The sequence below is a fragment of the Lepeophtheirus salmonis genome, chromosome 7 (genome assembly GCF_016086655.4).
Source record: "Lepeophtheirus salmonis chromosome 7, UVic_Lsal_1.4, whole genome shotgun sequence".
Lineage (NCBI taxonomy): Eukaryota > Metazoa > Arthropoda > Copepoda > Siphonostomatoida > Caligidae > Lepeophtheirus > Lepeophtheirus salmonis.
In genome coordinates, this window is record NC_052137.2 from 21,704,232 (window position 1) to 21,731,000 (window position 26,769).

Genomic DNA, 26,769 nt, shown 5'->3' on the forward strand with positions numbered 1-26,769 from the left:
GTAAGACATTGAAATAGTTTTATAAATATTACCGAAATAACCTCTTTTTACAATAAATATCCCTAAATATAAGTGAGCAATCTTGAAATTCACAAATTGAATCAATTAAGTTCTATCTAATATTTATGAAAGGTTTGGTATTATCTAATAACAAATTAATTTAACTTATTTTTCAACACTTTTTAAATGAAAAGTAGTAAAAATGAATAGACACGAGAATAAAGTATTGATTATCATATATTTTAGATGATTAATGAATAATTAGTGCTAATTGTATGTAAATATTTACTTAGAGAAAGGATTGCTTTCCTGAAAATTTTACAACAGATTAAATGATATTTATAAAATGTATTTGAAAATACTTTTAAGAAAATAATGAATTGCACTTTTGCAAATTTTATTAAGTTATTTTGGGTCTATAGTTCACTTTGCTGCTGTTGAGGCATTCATTTTCTATCTCATAGGTAAAGTCACTCACATTGTAAATTTTTTATTTAAATTATAATTACATTTTATATATTTTTTTAGTAATACAATTTTATTTGAATATGTTTTACATTTTTCTTAGATATTTTCTTATGACTGATTAATATGTAAGCCTTAAAGTTATCAATTATCAAGCTTCTAACTATTTCTCTTTAAGAATCGTTAATATAAAGTCACAATGTCTTACTGTATGTAGTTTTTGATAATCCTGGTAATTGTGTCCCTTTGAATTTTAAACAAATTTTCCCAAGCTCAACCCTACAAAAATTCATACCGTAATGAAAAAAGTTGGGAATTTGGTATCATAGGATAGTTTTTATTTTGTATTTTATTCCTCTAAACAAGAAAATAACTATCAAACAAATGTCCAAATAAAAAATGAATTAAATATTCATAGTAAATGAAAAATATCAATCTTATAGATTATAAAACTTAATATATGCTTAAATACCACCCAATCAACCGGAAAAATTAAGGAATAATAAATAAATGGTCATTTTTTTTGTTGAGAGTTTATTAGACAGTTTTCGTGGGGCAAAATTATACATGGGTAAAATAGGTTGTCTTATTTTGCATATATAAACAACAAAAGTTTATTTGATAATAATGTATAAGATACTTGGCATCATGAAATGAGATTTGCGATGTAAAAATGAAGAGAAACGTCAAAATAAATTCTCTTTATACGCGGTACCGAAAGATAATTTTTTTTTTTTTTTTTCAGAATGTTTGGAACTAAAATACTCATATAATGAGGCAAGTTAAATAAAGATTGTTAACATATTGTTGCAAAAGATATGTTTCATCTATAATATTTAATTAAATAAAGATCCTGTAACTGAATTCAAAGCAATAATTTTGAAGAAACATCATAAAAATTTCCTTTTTTCGACATTTTACAGATTTTCAAATAAAAAATGCGTCCAAGAAGGACTATTTTTTTTTGGACGTTCTTGTTTAGAGGAATAAAATGCAAAATAAAAAATATCCGGCGATACCAAAATTCACAACTTTTGTCATGAGGGTACAGTCTAAAATATATATTTTACTTCATATTAATAATTAAATCTCAAAGATGGTTTTAAAGTTCTTGCAGTTCTTCATTACGTATTTCTCTCTCATGTCAACTAAATTCTTCACCACGGCAACATTTAGAGTAATCACATTCACATGGGAGATGGCACAAGCCTTTCTCTCGATAATGACCAAATACCATAGTCAAGCAAGTTGCAGTCTGGTGAAAACGGAGGCCACATTGACCAGGTCCAGAAATTTGCAAAGTTTTCTTACCACCCCTTTTGAGTTCTTTAGACCTTGTGGCTTCCAAGCTTCCTCTCAAGTCTCTTATTGTCCTCCTTCAGCTTTTTAATCTTGTCAATGAGACCCTTGTACAATGTTGGTGATCTCGTTATAACTCACTTTCACGTGAAGATGAAGATTTATTTTGGCCTCCATCTTAAACGTCTCTTTTCTGATGAAGAAATTCAATTTACAAGAATTTTTATTGGTCTACTTATTGATAACACGGAAAATAAATCGATAAATTCTTTAAGAAGTCAATGAAACCTTTCCTAAGTTTCAAATAGGAATTGTTAGGACACGCTCTATTATGAATTTTAATAAATAACCTTTAGATGTAAATATTACTACTATCAAATCCATGTTAAAAAGATATTAATACAATTCCTTAATTACTTTAAAATTTTATTTGATAATAATTCAAACTGGATAGTTGTAAGTATTGTAGAAAGATATAGCTTTAACTAAATATACTTTAGTAAAAATTTTAAAATCATTACTTTGAAAGATTAATTTTTTTAGAGTATTAACTATTGTTTTCCCCTTTTACAACATTAGTTATATGTTCATTGTGAGAAAATGAAAATAAAAACCTGTCAACTTTGATATAACAATTTCAAAATATTGGATAAAATATATATAATATTATGATTGTAAAAAAATCATTTATAAAATATACATTTATATTATATTACACTTAATTTCTTATCAAAATAAACAATAATACTTTCAAATTAAGCATTTTATATAATTAATTCCGATTTCTTATAAAACTTCCTAGTTTATTATTTGAAGTAGTATTAAAACTTCAAATTTAAATACTTAATAGCCTGGTATTTTGTTAAATAAGCGCTTTATACTAGAATGGCAATAGTATCCTTTTTGAAGAAACTATTTAATGTTCAAACCTTAGTTGTCCAAATTTTATTATGACTATGAATACTACGTCTATACGAAGTTTTGGAATTTTTTTACTGATAAACAGGTCAGAGAGTCATCAGTTTTTTTTTTTATGGCCAACACTACCCGGATTCCTGTTAAAGTCTTCCCCTTCTTCTTCGCTGTATTGTTAACTAAAGTGTAACTTTTTTATAATTATATGTCCTTCATACTCAATTCCTTTCTACATAATATTTAAAAATGTTTCACTATAATTCTACACTTATGATGAAAAAAATATAAAATTTCAAACTTAATTTAACTTTGACCTTATATTAATTTATCTCTGATAAAGGTATAAAAATATTTTTTAATATTTGTGAATGTATACACATGCTTATGAAACTAACATTATTTTCGTTGCAAATTTTGACCTTTTTAATGTTGCAAATTAAAGAAAAGAAAAAAGTAAGTAAAGTCTGGAAGGAATTTTAATGAAGATTTCAAATATATTTTTAGATTAAATATCTCGAAAAATATGAAACTTAAAAATGTGATAAATTTTTTGGGGGAAGGAGTCCATTGAAAATCTAAATTTCCTCAATTGTCTACTATTAGATTTCAGAATAAATATACCTATATTTATATGAAGAATAACAACTCAACTTTCATATGCATATATCTATTCAAAACAGTTAATATTAATATTTAAATTTGTTGGGATTTCATTTTTTTAAATAAAGAAAGATTTAATTTTTGTCTGTGTACCTACTTAAAAATTATACTTTTCTGAAATACAAGGTAACAGTTAGAATCATATTTAAAAAATATTTTTATAAAACATATATCAAATATAAACAATATAAAGTCAACTACATTTACTAAGAAGCATAGTATCATTATTTTAATTAGCATATAATTAAAGACATCAAAGGGTATCTGTTTCAAGCTATCTTAAAGGTACGATTACTATTTTTTTATTATTTTTAGATCCACGTCTTTTCCTCAGTAATTCATAAGTTAATCCGGGATATCACAATCTATTTATAATTAAAAAGCTTCCCAATAACATGAATCATGAAGCTCCTTGCTTGATACGGAGTGAGATTTGTATTTATTTTCAATTAGTCTTATTTTTTGATTTTCCATAATAATGTATTTATTTCTTCAAATTTAACTACCGAAAAGTTAACATAGTGAGACACAATACTTTTAGTAGCATTTTGTTACGATTTCAACTCCTTATTTTTAATTACAAGGGCTTATTATGAAACAAAATGTGAAACAAAAGTAAGCAAGTGATCCATTGTCTCTTAAGTCTAAAAATATCGGAGAAATAACAAAAAAGACAATGAATGTGTGATCTCCTACTCAGCACTGCTGTCAGTGCTGAGTAGGTTGCAGAGACCGTTGGTATCTTCAAGAGTTGTTGGGTTGAGTTAGTTTGCATGTAATTATTAAATGGTTCCTCTGTTTTATTGCATCAGCAGCTTGTAATCGACTATCATTAACAACAATCCGAAACTACTAGAAAGAGCTGAACCGAAAAATAAAATTAACTTTCTCAGGGCAGTGTTAAAGGCAGAATGGTTATCGTTAAAGGATATATAGGGTGCAAGCTGAAATTGTGGAATTTTTGATAACAAACAAATAGGGTAAACTTTTGAAAGGAATAAAAGTAGTCCTACAATGAGGGGTTTATCCCATCCTCCTTTATTGTATATCTTTCAACTTTCAAAAGGATTTCTTTTTGCAACTACCATACCCTCTAACCTGAGCCTAAAGACGTCTACTGCTCCTCGACAGAGGTCTTGAGGTTATCCAAATTTCGGTGAGGGGTACCACAGACTCTTTTCTCGATTACGAATAAAACTGCATAGTCGAGGGGAGAAACAGTCTGGAGAGGAGGGTGGGCAAACTGAGGTGGATGTCGTCGTACATAAGAGGCCCTCCCCAAAATCTTTTACATACCTCCTCATAGTCTAATCAGGGCCATTGAGAGCCTTGGCATGCCGCCTCATTCACTTGGATATACTTTTGGTGATCGCGGTGTCCACTTCCTTTCCGGATTTTCCGACGCCTACAGCTGCCAAAGTACTTCTCAACTTTCTGAACTGAATCCTCCATACTTTTATCTTGTAAAAAAATACTCTGAGAGCACCTACGGCTTTAATAATCTTTTCAACAATCACTTGGGCGTAAAGCCAATCAGACTCTCTTTGCCTTTTCACCAGTTGATATTTATTTGTGGTTTTTTTATTGTATATAAAAACGTAATAACCCTTACTTTGAATAACGCAGTCTAGTGTCCTAAAATATTCAATCTAAAAATTTATTTAAAGTCAAGTTGTAGTCTCAGTGATACAAAAAAAACTACCTTTAAATTCCTTATCAAGGTATTATTTTTTCTTTCTTTCTTTAAATTCAACAATATCTCAACATTTTTCTCAACTTTAGAAGAGACAATTAAAAAAGAAAAGGGTTCGAATTCGAACTTTTTGTTCGAATATAGAGACAATTAGTATACAAATTTTGGGGCTGCAGATCCTACAAGTACTTTACTATAAATGTATTTTTAATTAATTATGTTTATTCTAATGGAAAAATAATATACGATTATACCTACCTATTAAATTGATTATAAATTATACCGACAATTTATTCTGGTTGATGTTTGTATATAAATATTTAATCTTATGTAAACTACAATAACGTTGAATACATACTCAATATACATACTTATGTAAACGGGGAATATAATAAAAAACCGATTTCTTTGATTAAATTTTTCAATTTTCATTTAAAAAAAGTAGCAAAATAGCTATCAATATTATTGGGTTCTCTATTTATTTAGATTATGTTTATATATATATATATAAACAGTACACACATATATATGTAAATGAGATAGTCTTGATTACTGCATTCGACTTAAATACTAATATTATATGAAGTTTTAATTGATCCATGAACTTCTTTTAAGGTTAAAATAAAATAAAAATCTTAATGTCCTAGTAACTTTATTAATAAAAAATAAAACAATGAAAACTGTTTCTGGCCAATCTTCAAACTTATAACATAAAGTTGCAATGTAAATTTCGATATAGCATTTTTGGTAATAGTTACCAATTAAAAAAAAAACTATTGGTGCATTCTTTTTCTGTCTTCTTTATATTTTGAAGTACATTTTGAGATCTGAATAAACCAGTTAATTATATGGTTTTTAATATTTATATCTTCATCAACTCCTAGTCATTTTTTGAAGTTAATAATTATACCTTTAATATGTACAAAAATGTATTACTTTTTCCAAGATTTACTAAAAAAATCATTGTACACCACACATCAGAGATGCACACCAACAACGAGAAAAAACGCAATATTTTACAGATTTTCTTCGATAAATGCGAAAAAGCAAGCCAGGCAGCTGAAAATGTGGAGAATGTTCAGGGCCCTGATACTTTAACTGGGAATCTCTCGCAATTTTGGTTTTGTCGATTCTATTCCGGTAAATTTGATGTCAAAAATGAATCTCAGTCTGGAAAGGCAATTTTGAAAATGTGGATAAATTAATAAGAATCGTCGAGTTTACCGTCATGGAAGCATTGTTTTGATTGACATTTATGGAAAAAATCAATCAAAATATTTCATTTCTTTTTACTACATCTAAAAAATTATTAATCCGATCGTATGTATACTAATTGATTCCCTCCTTAGAGTTTTAAAGCCAATTCTGCTAAGAGTACCACTAAATGTTAAAAACAAAACTATTCAAGAGGGAGAGAGAAAAATACCTCTACAACAATATAAAGTTCATAATAATGAATAGAATGACTCTACAGCTGTATACATAATAAAGTACAAGGCTGATGTTTTGTCAGAGTAAACAAAAAAAATTGGTCATTAAGCTATATATAAACGTGAATCATAAGTGTTTTGGAGGGGTCTTTAGTTCTTAAATAGTAGGAATATTGCTCTAAAGGTATGGTTTATGTATTATTTTGTGGTTATATAAGGAAATCCTCACTTGGAATGATAAAGTTATATTATAAACCATCATCCTAGGTATAGCTGGCTTCGGTATACTTGGTATATCATCAAATAACAACAATATAAACATAATTTCCCCTTTATTATCTACACATCATTATTTATTTGGAAAAAAATTGAGTATTGGACTCAAGAACAATAGTGAATATTATATATAAAATCGATATATGGAACTTTTTTTAGATTGAATAATATTAGAACCCAAGGTCCCTGGATTCAAAATCTATTTCTTTATATATATATTCTTTGTCATCATGATATAAAGTCCAATTATTTATTAGATTATTGAAAATTCTTATTCCCTAGAAAAAGATATACATAATTGTTTTACCATTTTTTCAGCATTTGAAGTATGAATTTACCATGTAATGATGAATTACATACATAGTTAGAAAAAGATGTAAAGTTGCGGACGAATTTTTCAAATCGTCTTAACCTAGTAATCGACATTGTTTAACTTCTTCTTGTCAAATATCAGACGAAAAAAAAATCCACTGCTCAATTTTGAAGTGCAACGGAGGTAATATATTTTAACGTTGCAACTGTCGTTCTGATTTGTAGTACCACTTATCATGTTTTAGATTTTGAGGAAAATCTAAACAAAAAGATTAAGGGGCCTAAACAAAATGACAGGCATAATAAATATCTTTGAATTGTACTCTATGTAAAAAGAGGGTCATTTTTTGCTGCAACTCCTAAAGCATGTTGTGTTGTAAATCTAGTATAAAAAGAACCAAATTAAAAATCTATTATTATCCCTGCATCTAAATCCCAACGATACTTGAAGATTGCTGAAATTTAGCTTCCACTTTCTGATAATGTTACCATGTCTAAAATTATTCATCCGATTCTGTGTATACTAAGTAATTCCCTCCTCAGAGTTTTCAAGTCAATAGTAAAACCAATTCTGCTCAGGGTAGCACTAAATGCTAAAAACAAAACCATTCTGGAGGGAGAGAGGAAAAGAGTTCTTCCATACGACCTCTGTAATAATATAAAGTTCATAATGATGAATAGAATGTACCAGAAGCAAAATGTGAGGTCATAGTTCAGTCAGTATCTAACTCAGAAACCTTTGGAGTGAATTATAAAAACAAAGTTACGCCGCCTAATAAGTTCAAAAAGAAGAAAACACTCGCCTATGCCTTTTGTGACTGCAAACAACTTGAAGTGGAATATCATGTATAGTGATGAAAATTGTGTGTATAATTGGCGTGTTAAAAAAAGAAACCGAAAATCAACATAGTAAACCTTACAATTTGAAGAATGTTTTGGAGAATGGCTAAAATAAGCTGTTACACATGAGGAAGGGGGAAAAGGAATTAAACAAGGACATTGACAGGAATTACTCCGATGCCGATCCTCCATTCTATTCAAATTCTAACAGGGACTTACAATTATAACTCTGCAACAAATCCTCAAGATTATTTTTCTTCTTTTATGTACACATACGAATGTTCAATCAGGCTTTGAATATATTTGAATGTAGTAGGAAAGGAAGTTCACTACTAAGGATTTAAATAATAATATTAACAGCTGTAGGAAAGAACATTCATTAGTCAGATTACCAATTCCAAAAAAACGGGCAAACTAAAAAAAATCATACGATGTACATCACTAATCAGGTATGTAAAACTCACCAACTATATAAGGAAAATAAACATAGTTTCAACGACGTGGCTCTTCCGTTCAGAATCAGATCTAAATCTAAAGCAAAATATCAAAACATGATTGCAAGTTTCAATTTAAAAAAAATTACTCTCTTCAGAAATTTAGCATATAGGTCCAAATTAGGTAATTTTATTAACATGGATCTTGTAATTGTTTTGTTTTTTAATTAGGTTATTATTTTACTCATTCCACATTGGTTTAATCAAAACTTCAACTTGTTTATGAGATCCTATTCTTGATTATGTTTTTTTTTTTGATGGGGTTGTTTTTTTGTGATTGTTTTATTGTTAGGTTGTGTCAACTTTTTTATCGTTTCTTGTGACTGTCTAATAAAAATAATAAATATTTGCCTGATAGCCAGGTAAAAAAAAAAAAATAATAATAACAATTCGAGAAAACAATAAACCTAATTTGAATATTGATTACAAAACTAACTATATTATAAGAAGCTGCATTTACAAATTATTATATATTGTTGAAAGCCATTGTAAAGATAAAAAGCCTAATTGACTTATATTAGTTTTTCTTAGTAAAGAAAAATATATTGATCAAAACATTTCTAGATTTGTGAATTTTAGCAATAATGTATCTCTCTTTTTTTAGGCATTAGATTAATCTATTGGATTTTTTTTGGATTACTAGAGGAATAATATACTTTCTACATCTAAGTATACAGTATGTGAGCACATAGTTGAAACTTTGATTGATTAAGGACACTTTACCAAATGTCAATGGCCAAAAGGACACTTTGACTAATGATCTCTCTGGCGAAAAAAATACAAATATATTTAATGATTATTCGTGCTTCAATAATACGTAATATTAATTCACTTATATGTTACAAACATTTTAAAAGATAAAATTTTTAATCATTTGCCGTGTATTGCAATGGTGAATGATTTATTAATTATCCAAACAAGTCTATAGAACAAAAGTTTATTTATTTTATGCACCTGAGCATGTTCTAGGATATTTACTATCAAGCTCTAAGTAAGAAGATGGACAATTTGGGATATCAAAAACAAGAGACCAAAGAGATAAAAGTGGTTTGTGTGATATCAGTGTACTCTTCACCTAACTTCAATTTTTATCGAAAAAAAAAGAAATTAAATATTCAAAAAAATGAAAAATATCATACTTATAGAATATGAAAAAATAAATTTGTTTAAATAAAAACAAATTAACTTTAAAAAATTAAGGAATAATAAATGGAAGGTAGTATTTTTAAGAGTTTAATAGACAGCTTTTTTAGTTTAAAGTTATAAATTGTTTAGATGGGTTGTCTTACTTGGTATAAATGAACAAAAAAAGTATATTGAATAATAATAAAAATGAGATTAAAGTAATGAAAATGAAGAGAAACTTCAAAATACATGCGCGTAACACGTGGTATCGAAAGATATTGTTTATTTATTGGCAGTATGTTTGGAACTTAAATACTCTTATCATGAGGTAAGTTAGATCTCAATTATTATGTCAGTGGATGGACAAATTCAAAAACAAGAGACCAAGAGATAAAGTGGTTTGTGTGGTCAGAAGTCGACAAAACTAATCGGTTGACACGGGGAAAAAAATTGTTAAAATATTTTTGTAAAATATATGTTTTATCTATAATAGTTAATTTTCTAAAAATTCTGTAACTCGATTCATTTCGATAATTTTAATGAAACAAGTCCAAATTTAAATTCCTTTTTTTTTTGTTGACATTTTACAGATTTTCAAGGTAAGTTAGAGAAAAATTGTTAAAATATTTTTGTAAAATATATGTTTTATCTTTAATAGTTTTTTCTAAAGATTCTGTAACTCGATTCATTACGATAATTTTAATGAAACAAGTCCAAATTTCCTTTTTTTTTGTTGACATTTTACAGATTTTCAAGGTAAGTTAGAGAAAAATTGTTAAAATATTTTTGTAAAATATATGTTTTATCTATAATAGTTTTTTCTAAAGATTCTGTAACTCGATTCATTACGATAATTTTAATGAAACAACTCCAAAATTTCCTTCTTTTTTTTTGTAGACATTTTACAGATTTTCAAATCAAAACGCGTCCATGAAGGACCATTTTTTTGCACGTTTGATGGCAATTTTCTTGTTTAGAGGAATAAAATGCAAAATAAAAAATATCTAGTGATACCAAATTCTCAAATTTTTTGTCATTACGGTACACCCTAGTGTCTAGTTCAAAAATTGCAATATAAAATAAATATATATATATTTAATTGTAAAATAATATTATTGAAATATAGTCTCTAGGTATACAATAATTAGTTTTATTATTTGTAAAATAATGAATAAAGCATTTATGAAATAAAAATAGATGTTATCTTCAAATTTTATAATTTAAGTCCTGTTTTTCCTAATTGAATTCGTAGGTATCCATCAATTGAAACAAAAAAATATTTTTCTTAAAGGCATTAAAAAGTAAGATTATTCATACATTGGTAAATAGCATATTTTGAATAAATATAAAAAGTTTTCAAACATATTTGTAATAAGAATTTACAATAAAATAAGCTTCTTTATCAACGATATATATATATAATGTACATGTACCATGTGTATAATTTTCGAAAATACATGAATGTCTTTGTACATACATAAATTTTGCTTCAGGCTATACAAAGATAATTTGGTTTTTTTTTTATTTGAAATATAATTTGACTATCTATAATTTGCTGAAATCAGACATATTTGATTTACAAATCAAAAATTGATATCATTATATTAATATTCAAATGAATTATGTATAATGTTACACGAGCTGTTTATTCAGTTTTTTTAAAGTGTAATTTCAATAGCTTATTAAATTAATAAAACTCATCCAAATTTAAATTTTTTTAAAAGGCTGTAATTATTATTATATGTACTCTAATAAAACAATTATTTTTTAAATAAGAGAAAATTGTTTCATCTAAGATTCGATGAGTATTTATTTAAGAGTAGAGCTGATTGACAAGGAGTATATATTGAAAATGATTTTATAATATTTTTTACCATTATATATATTTCTTTCTGTTTATTCAAAATTAGTTGATACTATTCATATAATTTTTTCTAAGTTATACGATTTAATTTCAGTTTCACATTTTGATTCCATTTTGGTTTCAATGATACTTTTTTCTAAGTACAAAAGAAGTAAAATACTGAAATTTAGAGATTACGAGCTCCGTCAAGGAATGAATTAAATTCGTATTGCAAGGTATTACTCTATATTATTTTAACTCTGTGTATAAAAGTGAATTTTAATTTTAGCGTCTGCTGAAGGAAATTAGTTGATCCATTAACTTTAATTGTACAATCAAAGCCAATCAGAGCTCAATATAATTTCTCTATTTGGAATTGCCAATTTTTAATGTCAGAAAAACAAACAAATGTGATGTCATATTATACCACTTTTGTCAGCTGATATTTTTCGTACATTTTGTCGCCTTATCTATTTATTTCTCTATGATAAGAGTTTTAAGATCTAAGAGCTAATTTCTTAGAGCAAACACACTAAAATAAAATGGTTTTTTTTAGCAAGCTCCCATGGTTAGATACACATTATTGGGATGCTTAAAAAAGTTTCTTATTATGATATTCAATTGACACATTCAGTATATTTTATTTAAAAATATCGATTTAAACTTTTTTCGAAATACGCAATATATATTTATTCAATAAAGTTCAATTAATTTTTATTACTGATACCTACATGTTAACCTTTTACAGACATGATTTGTTCGAGAATTCTCTATTAATTGATGGGCATTGATAGATATCAAGCCATGTTAGAAGAGGACGAAAATCTTCGTATTCTTAAATTTATAAAATGTACAAAAAATTAAACAAATTATTGATAATAACTATAAAATTAAGTAGGACTTAAGATCAATTTCTGCTGTAGTAGTACATGTACCCCTTTGTGTGGTCGTGTTATTTGCCGTATGTATGTATAGTTTTGTAATGTATGGATATCCGTATAATCCGTGGATCCGTTATAATGTGTGTATGTACTATGGTAAGCAGCAATAAATTATTAACTAACCTTCATTGATTAAGTGGTTAATAATAAAATTCGTAGTTTTTTTGTTTGTTTTTTTGTTGAAATAATACTAGGTCCTATTTTTATTTTCCAAACAAGGCATTGATTTAAGATTTTTTACCTCCATATACTCAGTCAGAAATTGATATGGGGTCGTCGTGTATAAAAATAATCCCAACTCGCCCTTCACGGCGCCTTTACGCTCCTAGAAGCCACGCAGATGTCGTAGGTGGGGCCTTTCCTTGGGAGATCTTTTATATTATTATAGATGGAGACCACCTTGAAAACAAGACTCCTAGAGCATTTTACAATTTCCATAATCCTCGCTACCTCTACTTCAATATCTAGTAGATCTGAAATGCGCTGTGCTCATGAGCTTTTAACTCACTCATGATGACGAGATGACGAAATGTTAATTATAGTTTGTTTTTGCACAAAAGATGGCTGAACCCGAATGTCTAAAATAATCCCTAAACCTTTTTATATTAATAATAATAAAACATTTGTTAGCAGTCCACGTTTTACTGCCCAACTCTGTATAACTTTTTTTTTAATTTTTCTCTTCTCACAAGGGGGAACACAATTTATTTAATATACAGAGTGGAGACCCTTAACTTCCAGTAGGATATAATTACAATTTTATCCTTTTTATTTTTAATTTAACAACCAAACAACAGCTCAACCAAAATAAAACAAATACGTATCGGTATCAGTGCTGAGAAGGCTGGAAGACCGTTTGCATCTCAATTAGGACTGCCTAAAACATCAAGAAGTCTATTACAGCCCTAATCAACCAGGAAGACTTTGCAGCAACAATATGGCTGACTTCTGACCTGTCTCATTGTTACCCTTCTCTTGCCTTGATCTCAACAACCTGTACATTGCAGTTTGAGGTAAATTGGGGAAGAATATCGTTCTCACCTCTCATCCAAATTTGGAATGGAACGACGTAGCTCAATGGACAACACACTCTGGATAAATTATTATCTTGAACTCAATGTGCGAAGGTTAGAGACTCGATCATTCCTAGAGAAGACAATATACTTAATGTAGTAATGGACTGCAAAGACAATTCCTAGGCCAGATAAAGTCATTGTAAGGGCACGGCCTTCCTTGTCAAGAGCTTTCAATCTGTTTGCCACCTTGTAGAGGTTGTTATTGCTTGTGAAAGATAACATATTGAATAAAAATATTTCTGAAAAAAATATCCAAGTATCTGAGCAATTGGTTTTGGGTTGTCTTTTCCTGGTTCTTTATAAGTCACTTTGGATCCCCATCCTGTTTTTGAGATAGAAAATGACTCTGAACTATTTTAGTACCAAATTACTATCAACCCAGATTAATCTGAAACCAAAGAATTGAAAGAAAAACTCTAATTAGTTTTGGACTCTAATTAGATGAATTCCATTCACTTATGAAAATCCTATCTTCACCTTGTATTTGTTAACTTTTGTAATTAGATAAAAATAAACTTGATTCTATAACTAATAGTTTGAAAATGCGTTCTACACTTTATGAAGTTATATGTAATTGTTAAGAGTTTTATAGATAGATGTACTTATAAAGTATGAACAGTGGAACAAAATAAAGATGTAATATGTTATTTAATGCACAAAAAAAAGAATCAGATATTTTTCAAGAAAGTTCTATCGTATTATTGAACAAATTATTAGATTCAAATTGCATTTTATATTACTATCTTATATTAAGAGGATAATAAAGTTTCTTTTCATATATCAAATGAATTCATATTTTTTAAACAAATATTCATATGCGAGATACTTTAAAAACGCGATCATAACTACTATATAATGTATTGTAAAAATCCTTTAAGAGCCGTTAAATTATTGGATTATATTTGTAGTGAATATACATACATATTTGTTTATTCATATAGGATATGCCAGTAAATATTTTATAAGGATTTTATCTTAATAATATAAAAGATATTGGGAATATTCAAAATTGTAGCTTATAAATATTTGTTAGATACATATAGATAATTTATTTTTATTTAAAGGGGAAAAACATAACAGTGATTGGAATTGATACTGTTGCTTGTTAAAATGAATAGCTTTTGTTGAATTTTTATCAAAGCTATCAGAAACATTCAAACTATTATATAATGAAATACAAATAAATATATAATATAATATTGCTTATAAAATTATATAAGGCCCAAACCATTGAGAATATTTTTTTTAAATGTAGTATGATTTCCATATGTATTTAATATCCATCCCAAACGACTCAACATTAAGATAATACGTACAGGGAGATAATTTTTTCGATTAATTTAATCACATTTAAATGCTTTTATTAAATTAATTGAGTTCAATTCATCGTAAAGAGATCTTTTCCCAACGTTCTTAGCATGCTAGATAAGTAACCGATTCAAAACAAATACTAAATCAAAACAAAGCTTATTTATGACGCAATCACATGATCAAAGACGTATAGAGCTTCCGGAAATGGAGTTTTACGCCCGAAATTGTGGCGATTTTTTGTCCAAGGAGATGTGGCCTCTGTCATCTCCTTACGATCAATCGAACTCAATTGTTTGTTTTTGTTGTGGTGCCATCGAGTACATCAAAAACACAATCCTTTCCGCAATGTGGATTATCTGAAGTCCACCATCTCCAAGGTCCGGCTAACAACCCAGAAAAAAAAAAAATCATATCCAATACCTGGTTCAGGAACCTATTGAGGATGTCATTGCTTCTCATGGAGACCATATCGAATAAGGTCGGTCACTCTTATTAGCCAAAAAAAAAAAATGTTTGAATATTTTTTGTCAAATTGGGCAATAAAATTTTGAGTTTTTGTACCAAAATGTTTTCTTTTTCCAAACTAAATTTTTTTTTCTGTGCCCTATACATATCAATTCTAAATGGCAGCAATGTTTATATGTCTGAGTATATACCAATATACTTAATGAATAATTAATAAATATATAACACAATGACTATCAGTTAATAAATATTTTACTCTAGTCAACATAATTTCTGCTATTTTTTGCCTTTTGATTTTGATGTGGATTCCTGACTATTTTTACACCAAGAAACATAAAAATAATCTTTACATCTCAAAAATTTATGGTTTTGTGGCCAACAGAGAGCTTCTTTGAAAATATTTTTTTTCCCAACACCTACACGATTTTAAGCTATTTTTCATCATGAAAGGTCTGAACATATATAGATTGTGGTACATGCTTTCAGATAAAACAAATACTTTGATTATTTCTTTAAATTTTTATTAATCTTAGAAAATCCCCATTAATTACAAAAAATGACGAAAAACTTATATTTTTTTGACTATCTAATAAATTCTTAATTTTTCATCAAAATGATCAAACTTATGGATTCTTATATATAGACATACAACTTAATTATAAGAAAATCAGCTCCTCAACAAATCAATGTTGATATTGAGTTATATTATTTTTAAGTTATTTTATGATTTGTTAATTGAAATCTCAATCCAAGGGTAAAACTTGTTTCATTTTTTCACTATTGTAATTTAGAAATTACAGCATTGATTAATAGTTCCTAAAAGTATAATCCAATACGTAGTCGTTTTTACAATAAACCAAAACTCTCAAATATCATAATTTTTTTCAAGGTTTTCTTTGAAATCCCTCATTCAACAACTAGTTAATAGCAACTATATTTTTAATAAGACTGTACAAAATTAAAATATCCTCTATATTTGGAGACGAGATAATTTCACTTAATCTCGTCAGTTTTAGTACATTATTTAAAATGAACCAGAAACTCCTAAAATTTGACCAAATAGTTTTGACTATAGTTTATTTTGAAGCATTTCAAATCATCGTATTCCTCACGAAATGTTAAAAGTAAGCTTTTGAGAAATTGCGGATAAAAAGTTTTTGATAAAATTAATTTCTTATTAAAATACAAAAAAACAGAAAACAAAAGAACTGATACCACTTATTATGAAGATCACACGTGAGCTTTTTACATATAATTATATCAAAATAAAGAGTAAATTAAGATATTTATTCTCTTTAATAAAATATTTTGGAATGGCTTTTAAAAATAATTTTAACATTAAAGTTGTACACAATTAGAATAATTTTGAACAAATTATTTTTGTAATTAATTTGTTTAATTACAGGAAATATTACAAATAAAATCCATAACTAATTTTGTTTCCAAAAATAATAAGTACTTTGAATACTTCTGTATCTTTTTATGAATCGCAGAAAATGGTTTGTAAGTACATATCATTGACGAAAAATTGACACTTTCTTTAAGAGTCTAATAAATTCTTCTTTTTTGATCAAAATGACAAAACTTGTGAATTTTTTTTCAAAATAAAGACATACAACTTTATTATAAAAAAACCCCTTACAAAATCAATATTGATGTTGAATTATATTATTTTTAAGTTTTTTTATAAATCATAACTTAATAAATATATATGTACATATGAAATACATGACTAATTATCATAATCTAACTTATATGTTTGAAAGAAAGTTTTCAATTATATATATATAGAAAGGTCAAGGCTAAAATTAAGAATCAATTTTTATTCACAATTCTGAGGGTATTTTTTTCCTTCATATTTTAAGGGTCTCTTGTATCTTTAACCATCAAGTTATTAAGATTTGTATCTTTATACAATAGGTTAAGTTACGAATCGTTGTACGTTCCAAATTTTCGGATACTTAACCATTCTTTAGTACTTAAACCTAGGATATCAAAAGAGATTTTTTTGCAATCTTCCTACATTTCTAAACAATCCTGTAAAATTTTTAAATCCATTGATAGTATGGTTTTTGATAAAACAAAACTTTAAGTTCGGGGTTCTGACTATTTGCAGTAAAAATTCAACTCTTTAATATTTTATGGTCTGTGATAACGTGAAGATATTTTGTCTCCATTTGATTATTTTAGATCAAAATTGTCATGTTCAAGTTCAATTACATTAGTTTTTTTTATTGATTTGCTGAATTTTGTTATATTATTTGAGAAATAATTGCTGTCTGATAATATGAACCAAATAATTGACAAATTCATATTGACTAAACACCCAAATAAATAGCTAGATACTGAAGAGAAAATCATTCAAATAGCTGTTGATCAGGAAGAAGAAAGGAGGAAGAGACGTACGGTACATTAAACTCCCTCACGCATCCCATCAATCATATTAATAAATAATAAAACGGATCACGTTTATATCCGTGCATTCAACTCCGTCTTGGGAAGGAATATAATTGATCCACTTTGCAAGATAATGCCATTTATTCCATGGATACCTCCGATAAATAAATGATTGAAAGTTAAATCTCTCTCCGAATTATAAATTAATTATGATCCTTTATAAATTATATTAATACGACAAAAGGAGGAGGGAGGATTCTGCTTTGTCTAATTTCTTTTTCTAGTTTATGTACCGTGTGTCTGTTCCTCCCTCTATTCGGTATCTGAAAATTATATGAGATCCTTCATCTCAAGGATAACCAAATAATGAGGGATTATTTTACGTACAAAAATAGGTACGTTGTATTTTTGAAATTTATCCACCCAAGAGATAAATATTCAAACATCATTTGCACTCGTATGTATATATTTCTTTTATATTTTTGCTATTTCATGGTGTCTATAATTATGGAACATGATTCGAATAACTCCTGAAATTAAAAATTATGGTTTCTTGTCCGATTTTATTAATTTTGTGCATTTTTTGATTGTATTTTTAAACCTCAAATCTCCTCTTCATTCGATGTTTTAATGAGAATATTCTGATATAAACTCTTTACCAACATATTGCCAGTGTGTTTGTTTACAAATATCTCAACTATAACACAGAATGTCTTTATAAAGTAAATGTACGTAAACCCTGCTCCGATGTGTCCCGTGAATGCGAAATTGACAATATATGTATATATATAAATGAGATTTTTCTTGTAAGATAATTAGAAAGCTTCGTTTACTTTTTTGTTTTCTGATGATATCTCAACTTTAATTACACTACGATAAATGATACTTTTTGAGTCATTCCTCAAAGTAAACTTGATATGATCAAAATAAAATCTACAAAACTAAAGTTATACTGGAAAAGTTGCAAATCAAATTGACAAAAAGTCTAAATGCTACCCAATCATCACATAGTACGATTATTTTTGATAAAGGAACTTATATTTATTCAACAAAATGAGTGTCACATTCCTATAAATATAATATATGTTGTTCATGAGATTTGGGTTTTTAATCCTTTTCTAGGCCGAAGTTAAATTTCATTTACTTGAACTCTTGAAATTTTGTACAAATAATTTTTTTTAATTGGAAGAATAGAGTAGCATCTCTATAATATTCATCTATTGGTAGAATAAAAATGGAATGTAGATATCAAATAATAAACTTAAATTCTTAGCTCAATTCCAAAAATAAATTGTTCTCAAATATTTTCAACAACCTTACAATAAAATTTCCCGTTCATTTGCTATAGTTTTTATTTTCTTCACTATGGTCTTTTTCTTGGAAAGTGTTAAAAAAATTATGAATGCAAAATTTCAGATATCTCTTGTCATTTAGGTATAGTTTGCCACTATAAAATAAATAAAAAAATCCTTTGGGGTCAGCCATTTTCGATTTATAATTGAAGTCAATGTGCACCAAATTTTTTTGGTAAACTAATATCTATGCAACCATAATGTCACAGTATTTAACTTATATCTTTAAAATATTTTATATGAAACTCTTGAAATGGAACAATTTTAACCAAAAAAGCATCAAGTGTCAATACCATATCAAAAATAGGATGAGAGCCTTAAATTTTGCTAATATTTTTTTGCCCTCCAGCAGAAAATACTATATTGTAGTGGATAAAGTCACTGTAATATAAATTCTTTCTCACATATACAATACTACATCTATGATGTAAAAATTTCTTATACTATATGGCAATAATGTTTGATGTATACAACTTTTTGTTTTTGCTATAAAAGCCTTAACTGCATCAAAGTTATTACACTTAGAATGATTAAAACCATATTTTTTAAGACACAATATTGTTCATGATTCCCGTTGGCTTATAAGGGATTTTATTAGAGCATATATATGTAAATTACATCCTAAAACGACATACTTAATGGTTTTTAGATAAAATAATAGTAACTTTAGCCAAGTAATTTGCATTTAGCATTTATAATTAGAGAGCTGTATGTAATGTTTATTTTAAAATTTATATTGGTTCAATATGAAAAACCACGGACAAACATGCTTCAGCAAATGACCGTTAGATCCAATTAAATTTGATGAGATATTGTAAATGTTCTTAAGTACAAGTAGCTATTTTGAGATAATTCGAGGTAAAAGTGAAGATATTCATAATAGTAATGAATTTTAAACCCAATATTATAATCAATGTAATAGTTATTATAGTCCTTGGTTTGCAATTTACATATTAAAGCAAGCTCTGCACACTGTTATTGAAAGTAGAAAGGCCAATAGCTGTAATTTAATAAACATATTTTTTGGCTACTATATTTGTTCTCATTTACACGGATATGTCCCCTTTTTAAATCCTGTCTAGAGCAAACGGTGGGACTTTTTTATAAGTTTATCAATTGTCCGGAATTTAATGGTTAAGTTGATATTCAGTATGTAAAAAGAGGAATGTTGGTCTTCCTAATATTATATTATATACAATATGAACACTCATAATGTATCAATAAATTCAAGCCAAAAAAAGTAATTTATATTTGAGGGCAGAATCCAAACTAATTTCAGTTTTTCTCTGAGTCATCTGAATTCTGAAATATTCGGGAATACAGTAATTTGGAACTATTATTATTCAAAGTCATTTTGTATCCTTAAAACAATCCTCAAGTTATAAGTATAATTATTAAAACTGATGATTTAAAAAGTGTTTTTATTGAATCTGTATCTTGTTCTAAATTCGATATATTTCCATTTTTAGGCAAAAAATTATGAAAAACGACACTTGTCTTTATACCCTTATAATTTAATCATAATACATAGTGATGAGAAATATATTCTAGCTTATATTATAGAAAAATATTCAATGCATAACTTAAAAAAATATCTATTAAAAAGGATTTCTGTTCCATTTTGTATTTTTAAGTGATCCCATTTTGAAATATTAAAATTATCTACTCATCATGAATGGATCGCTTTATCGATTTGATCCTGGCGGGTTATTCCCAAGGAAGGAGGTTCCCTCTACTCCCTTATTAGGTCCAATAGTTTTCCTCCGATGAATTCTTCTAACATTTTCTTTGTGGAATTCGGATTCCGAATTTGAACATTTCTTAAGAAGGATGATCAAGTTAGAGGTATCTTCCTTCGATTGCCTCGATCTTTCTTTTATGAGGAATGAAATCAGGAAAAATAGGATCACTTTAAAAATACAAAATCCTTGGAGATACATATTTTTGAAATATATCTTTTTTTTAGATTGAACATTGAATTATTAATTTCGGTAATTGAAGACAATAATCGAATCTATGCGTGAGAGAAGAATCCAAAATTCCTACATATCATAAGAAAATTCGATTATTGTCTTCAATTCCATAATTGTTCCACTGTATAATTGTACAAAATAAAAATCATTTTAAAAGTATAGAACGACCAAAATCATTTTTATTTAAAAAAAAAAAATTGTAATCTTGAGATTTACTAATTTCAAAATATTTACACCTTCCTACCAGAAACTGGCACTAAGTAGGCCCCATGTCCTTTTTTTACAAATTAAAATATGGCCACCTTAGGTCGTGCCATGCCGATTTTTTTTTCTAGAAAGCAACTCTTTAAATATATTTGATGAAGATTCATGCTGCAATAGTATGTAGCAATGGTTCTTATCCATGTTATTCCAATTTCATAGAATAAAATGTTTAATTATTTGTCACAAAATATAATGGTTAAGTGTTCATAAATTAATTAGCGTCTCTCACTCCATAATTCTTTAGATGTGTTTGTCATTGGACGATAAACGTACACTACATAAGGAGGACAAGTCCTTGCGAAAAGCAATACGAAAAATATGTAGCCAATAAATCAAAACATCGACAACTAACAACAAAATACTTTTTTTTTGTTAGAGAGGTAACTTTGTGATTTATAATAAACCCTTAATCAATGTAATCCCTGGGAAATAACCGAAAATGGGAGTAACAAGAAAAAGGGTTAAATAACATTGCAGCATGAATCATCATCAAAAATATTTATTGTTTTTTTCGGCAATGTGTCAGTTCGGCAAAATGGCATTCGGCAACGTTTCCTAAAACCACTCTAGGTATATGATAATAGTGAACTTTCAAAAGTGGGTTAGCGGTGCCACTACCCTGTTGTGTAGTCCTTGTAATAAAGAGTCTGAAATGGTCTTTTCATTAATTCTATTGGTAGAGTCACAGTTCAACTGACCATCGAAAAATAGTTTTTTTCCCAGACATATTTGGTAACAAAATGAAATAATCTTAATTTAATAGTAGACTATTGAGAAGCAATGTGATGCTCATTTCTAAGATCAAACATACTTCCAAACTCTTATTAATTATTTATAATTATAGGAATACAATTGATATACCAAATTGAAATAAAATAATCTTTCTTATCAGAGGATAGCTTAAAATAATACTTATCAAAATTTGGGACACGTACCACTGGTTGTATGTGAGCTGAGTCTATGGGTAAATAAATATACATTGAATAAAAAAAATTGTACTCTTTCAAGTGGTGCTAATGTAAATTGTTTGAGAACCACTGGCTCAGCGAATAAAAGTATTTAGAGAAATGAAAAAAATCGCTAAATGGTAACTTTTAAACATTCTACCTTTACAGTAATATAAAAAAAGAATAATAAACTTCATACAATGACTTAAAGTATGTAAAAAAATATACAATTGTTTGATTTTTATTTGGAGTACAAATAAGTTTTGAGTGATATAGAAAAGATGGTGCGAATACAATAAAATCTTATTTGATAATATTTTTAATCTTTTCACCATCATTTCCCGCTAAAAAACAACATATTTTCTTTGTGTTTCTTTATGTCAACCTTCGTGCCAATAAAACACAATTTTTAGAAACTGCAGGTTTTTTTTGTTTTCACTGGATGAAAAGTTCGACTTATGGACATTGTTATCAACAATAACTGATGGAATTGAGGATTTTTTTAGCTTAAACGCCTCTTATATGCCAATAAGTATAATATAGTTATCCTTCATCATAAAACGCTCTGTCAAGAAAATCTTCAAGAAAACTTAGAGGCGCTTCATTTGAATGTTCTTCCTCATTTTTCTGTATTCACTAGTCATTGTTCCTTCCCACGAGCATTTGTTCCGATTGATGACTCATGTCCTAATCGGGCAGTACATCACTTCTTACGAAGATGCAATAAATAGGATCAATGAATGGGTCGCTTCCAAACATTATAAATTTTTTCCAATGTGGAATCCGTATGCAGTCTCAAACATGGAGAAAAATCAAAGCTAACGATGGACAATACTTAAAATAAATGATTAAAGATTCAAAAATAATTTCAAAATAACAAGAAAAATCATTCAAAACTTATTTTTACACACTATATTCTTATTAGTTTAGTTGTTAATGCTAACTCCAAGACTTCCGGAATGACCCCATAATATAAAAAAAAACAATATTGGGACTGATAAAGGTAGAAGTAAATTACATTTGTACAAATTATGATTCATATAAGACATTTTTTTACTCGAAATAGAGAATCGTGAAGATATCAATAGAAATATATTGAATATTTATTTATTTGGACCAGCGACAATAGTCAAAGCTTATAACAGACGACTTATACCTATTTAGTATTGATAAAAATGTAAAAATGATCACTGTTCAAATATACATCAAATTATAAAAACAAATTAAAACTGCAAAAACAATCCTACAAATATAAGTACTATATAGATAAATATATCACACAAAAAAGAATTAACTAAAAATCGCTTAAGATCTACCTTATTTCCTTACGAAATCATAGAAATATATAATTCTAGAGATTAGCAGAATCATAATTATACTCTAAAATAATATATTTGGTTTTGGGAGATATATGATGTTGTAATCACAGAGTCAAAGAAAATGATTTTTTTCTTCCAAAATACCTTGTTCTTAGTTTATGTACTTTGACTCTTAATTATCTTCATCATGTGGGTATTACAAAGTATGATACAAATGAAGAAAATTTATAATATGACAATCAGTGATTCTCAAACTTTTTACACATCGTACTACTAACTGAGAAAATATCAGGATCTCCAAATTTTTATCATAAATGAAAATTGACAATGTTTTTTAGTTCAATAAATATGCTTAAATTTAGCTTAAAATGGATATTTCTAAGGTTGTACTAATGCAAACTCTTAATTTGAAAAGGTTTGTAAAGCACTTTCTCTTCAAAAATAATATTATCTAATGTCCCTGATAATACTGTAAAACTAAAGTATAAAATATTATCATTCTAAAGTTCCCTTTGTTTAGAAAAAATAATAATGGAAGGGGGGGGGGGAATGTCATTACGTACTTTTAGAGACCATTATATGTATATTAGGCTTTCACAACAACATATAGCGTGATAAACACTATTTGAACCCTCTCTGTCAAAGATTAAGGAATGAGCTTTTTTCTATGTCATGTGGTCCTTATTACATATCTTATCGATAAATGATCTTGCTTTTCTAAAAGAGGCAGTTATGTAATTATTTTGTTTGTACATATTAATTTTAGGAAATAAGAAAATGTTTATTTTCTACGTCAATCACTATTTAACAAAAAAAAAAAAAAAACAATACTATTTGTGGGTTTTGAATTGATAAACAATTATTTTAGCTGCAAATATATTGAATTTGTAATATATTAAGATTTTAAGACATTTCATTATTTATAAACTTTTTTAATGAATATTTTATTTATCACATTAGATTCAGAGACTTGTATAGTTTATTTAAAACATAGACCACATATCGGTTTTTTGTTTTCTGTAGACCCCTATTAAATGTTCTTCAAATAATTAAATTAATTTTTTTTTTATAATTTACATAGTTCTCATGTGATTGGGTTCTTTTTAGATTAGACTATTGAAATAAAATCGATAAGAACGATTGGAACGAAAAAGTCAAACAGTAAGGAGATTTTTATCTACATAAAACTACAAGAAAATAATGGTTGAATCATTCATGAGAAGAGTGAGTTTGATGCCATGATAACAATTCGTCACCATTGGGTTTCAAATTAATTAAGGTTAAATATGAAGTCTCCAGATTTAATGATTTAATTAATTTCGTATATAATTTTTTTTTTTTTTTGAAAATTGGCCCCTTTCCTCAAGTTATAAAGATGGAAAAGCTAAATAACTGTCTTGCAATAGCCCATAAAGTGTGATAAGCGACAAGGATTACTTTTGAAGGCAAAACTACTAATACGGCTTTTTAACTACATCTTTATTTCTTCGTTACTGCATATTTTAAGTTTTTCTTGTAACATAACATCTGCGTCTTCAATTTCATCGTATGGGTAGATCGTCCATAGCTGTATGTATGTTCATAGCTAAACATATCCAAAGTGGATTTTAAATCTAAATAAAGGTTATTTAAAGGTTGAACGTAGAACAAAACGTAGATCCTCCTGCGTATTTATTGATGAAAAGTTGAAAAACTGCTTCATCAAATCAATTTATCCTGTTTTTGCTTCCTCGGAGTACATTACAAATAAAATAGGTATTTAAATAGTTTATTAAACGTAATTAATAATATTTACTGATAAATATACAGAATATTAATTTTTCAATCGAATTATGTACGCAAAATTTCCAAGTTCTATAATTTCGTGTCCTGCCTAATTATCTAACACCCAAATTTGTAAATGGGGACCATAGACCACGATTGCATTGGGAACTAGTGCTTTAGGAGTAGATATAGGAATTTTTGCATTAACTTACATAGATACTACCGGTTGGTCCTTTGAAATCTGAACAATTAATAATTCAATAATTAGTGACGGCTGGGTGATTTCAATTGATTCATATTTCCTAATATTAAAGCATAAGCAATAAGTTACAAAATAAAACAAATCTGAGCTCTGTAGCTTATGTACAAGTTGAGAAAAGACACTTGAACGTATTTGAAGAATTTCCATTCATGCACTCCAAGCAGTTCGGCTTCTCCAGGACCACCGACCAGCCGTCAGCAATTCCAAAACGTTGGAGAGGAAAAAATACTCTGCCAGTAAGGTCAAACGAGACCCAGAAGAGTTAAAGAAAAACATCCCAGGTCAACCTCTTCAAGTCCATGAGGGTCCATGCAACAGACTGATTATGAAACTATCAAAAAAGTGACTTAAAAAAGGCTTGTGAGATTGGAGAGGCCACTTTTGAGAGCAACAATGAAAGAAACGCATCTCTTCTGTTGCAAGACTCTTTTGGGTTCTTTTAAAGTCTTTTTTGACACTTTTGACCCCCTAAAGTCTTAATGCCAACCCCCTCTACTGCACCATTTGGGTGGATGTCGAGGGGAAGGCCTCCAGTGTCCGTATCCAAACACCGATGCCCTGAAAGACATTGTTAGCCAGTACTAGGACGCCATGACAATGGACTACGTCCACAAAAGGTGCCAGAGATTCCCGCACCGCTGCTTCGAAGCCATCATTACAGCTAAAGGTGGGTAAATTAAGGATTAAGAGAGCTCTGGCACACATCTATTTAAAGAATTAATCTTGTTTAAATTTTATTGTTAAATTACAAATTATATCATGTTGAAGTTTAAAATTCTAAGTGTTCATATTTTAATTGACTACTTCTCAGCATATTTTGAGTAATTGTAGAACTTACCTCATTAGAAATATTTGCGTATATATTATGTAAGTAAATGTTCCTTTCTTCAAGCTGAATTCACAGATGCACCCCTTTGGAAAACTTTGCATTGACTGACAATATAATATCGGTTTATATTTTTATATATATAAGCTATTTCACGGTAAAAAAAAGGAAAAGTAGAAGAAGAACACTAAGGACGCTCCCCACTTTCTTGATCACGCTTTTTTTCTCCTCCATTATATATATATGTTGGTTGTTCTTACACACTACATTCATATGTAGTTGTAGTTATATTCTTTTCTGCTGCTACGACTAATAATACTACTACTTATAACCCACCACCATAAACCATTTTGAGAAAATAATGAAAAGAAATGAAGAGGGGGAAAAGAAAAGCCGAAAAATATGGCTTGTGAAAGTTCTCAACAATTACACATGAGTTTATGAGTGTTTGTGTGTGTGTGTCTATATAGAATGTACCTATGTATTTCAATTCATAATAGTGTATCTCTATCTAGGTGGA

The 26,769-nt window shown here is 28.0% G+C and overlaps 1 protein-coding gene across 1 annotated transcript in view; it reads right to left on the reverse strand.

Moving 5' to 3' along the window:
• Hasp (Hig-anchoring scaffold protein) overlaps window positions 1-26,366 on the reverse strand; it is a 180,010-nt gene extending 153,644 nt beyond the window's left edge. The window contains exon 1 of the mRNA XM_040716736.2: window positions 26,262-26,366. The gene's annotated coding sequence lies outside the window, so the exon portion shown is untranslated. The remainder of the gene's footprint in view (window positions 1-26,261) is intronic.
• Window positions 26,367-26,769: the final 403 nt, after the last annotated feature.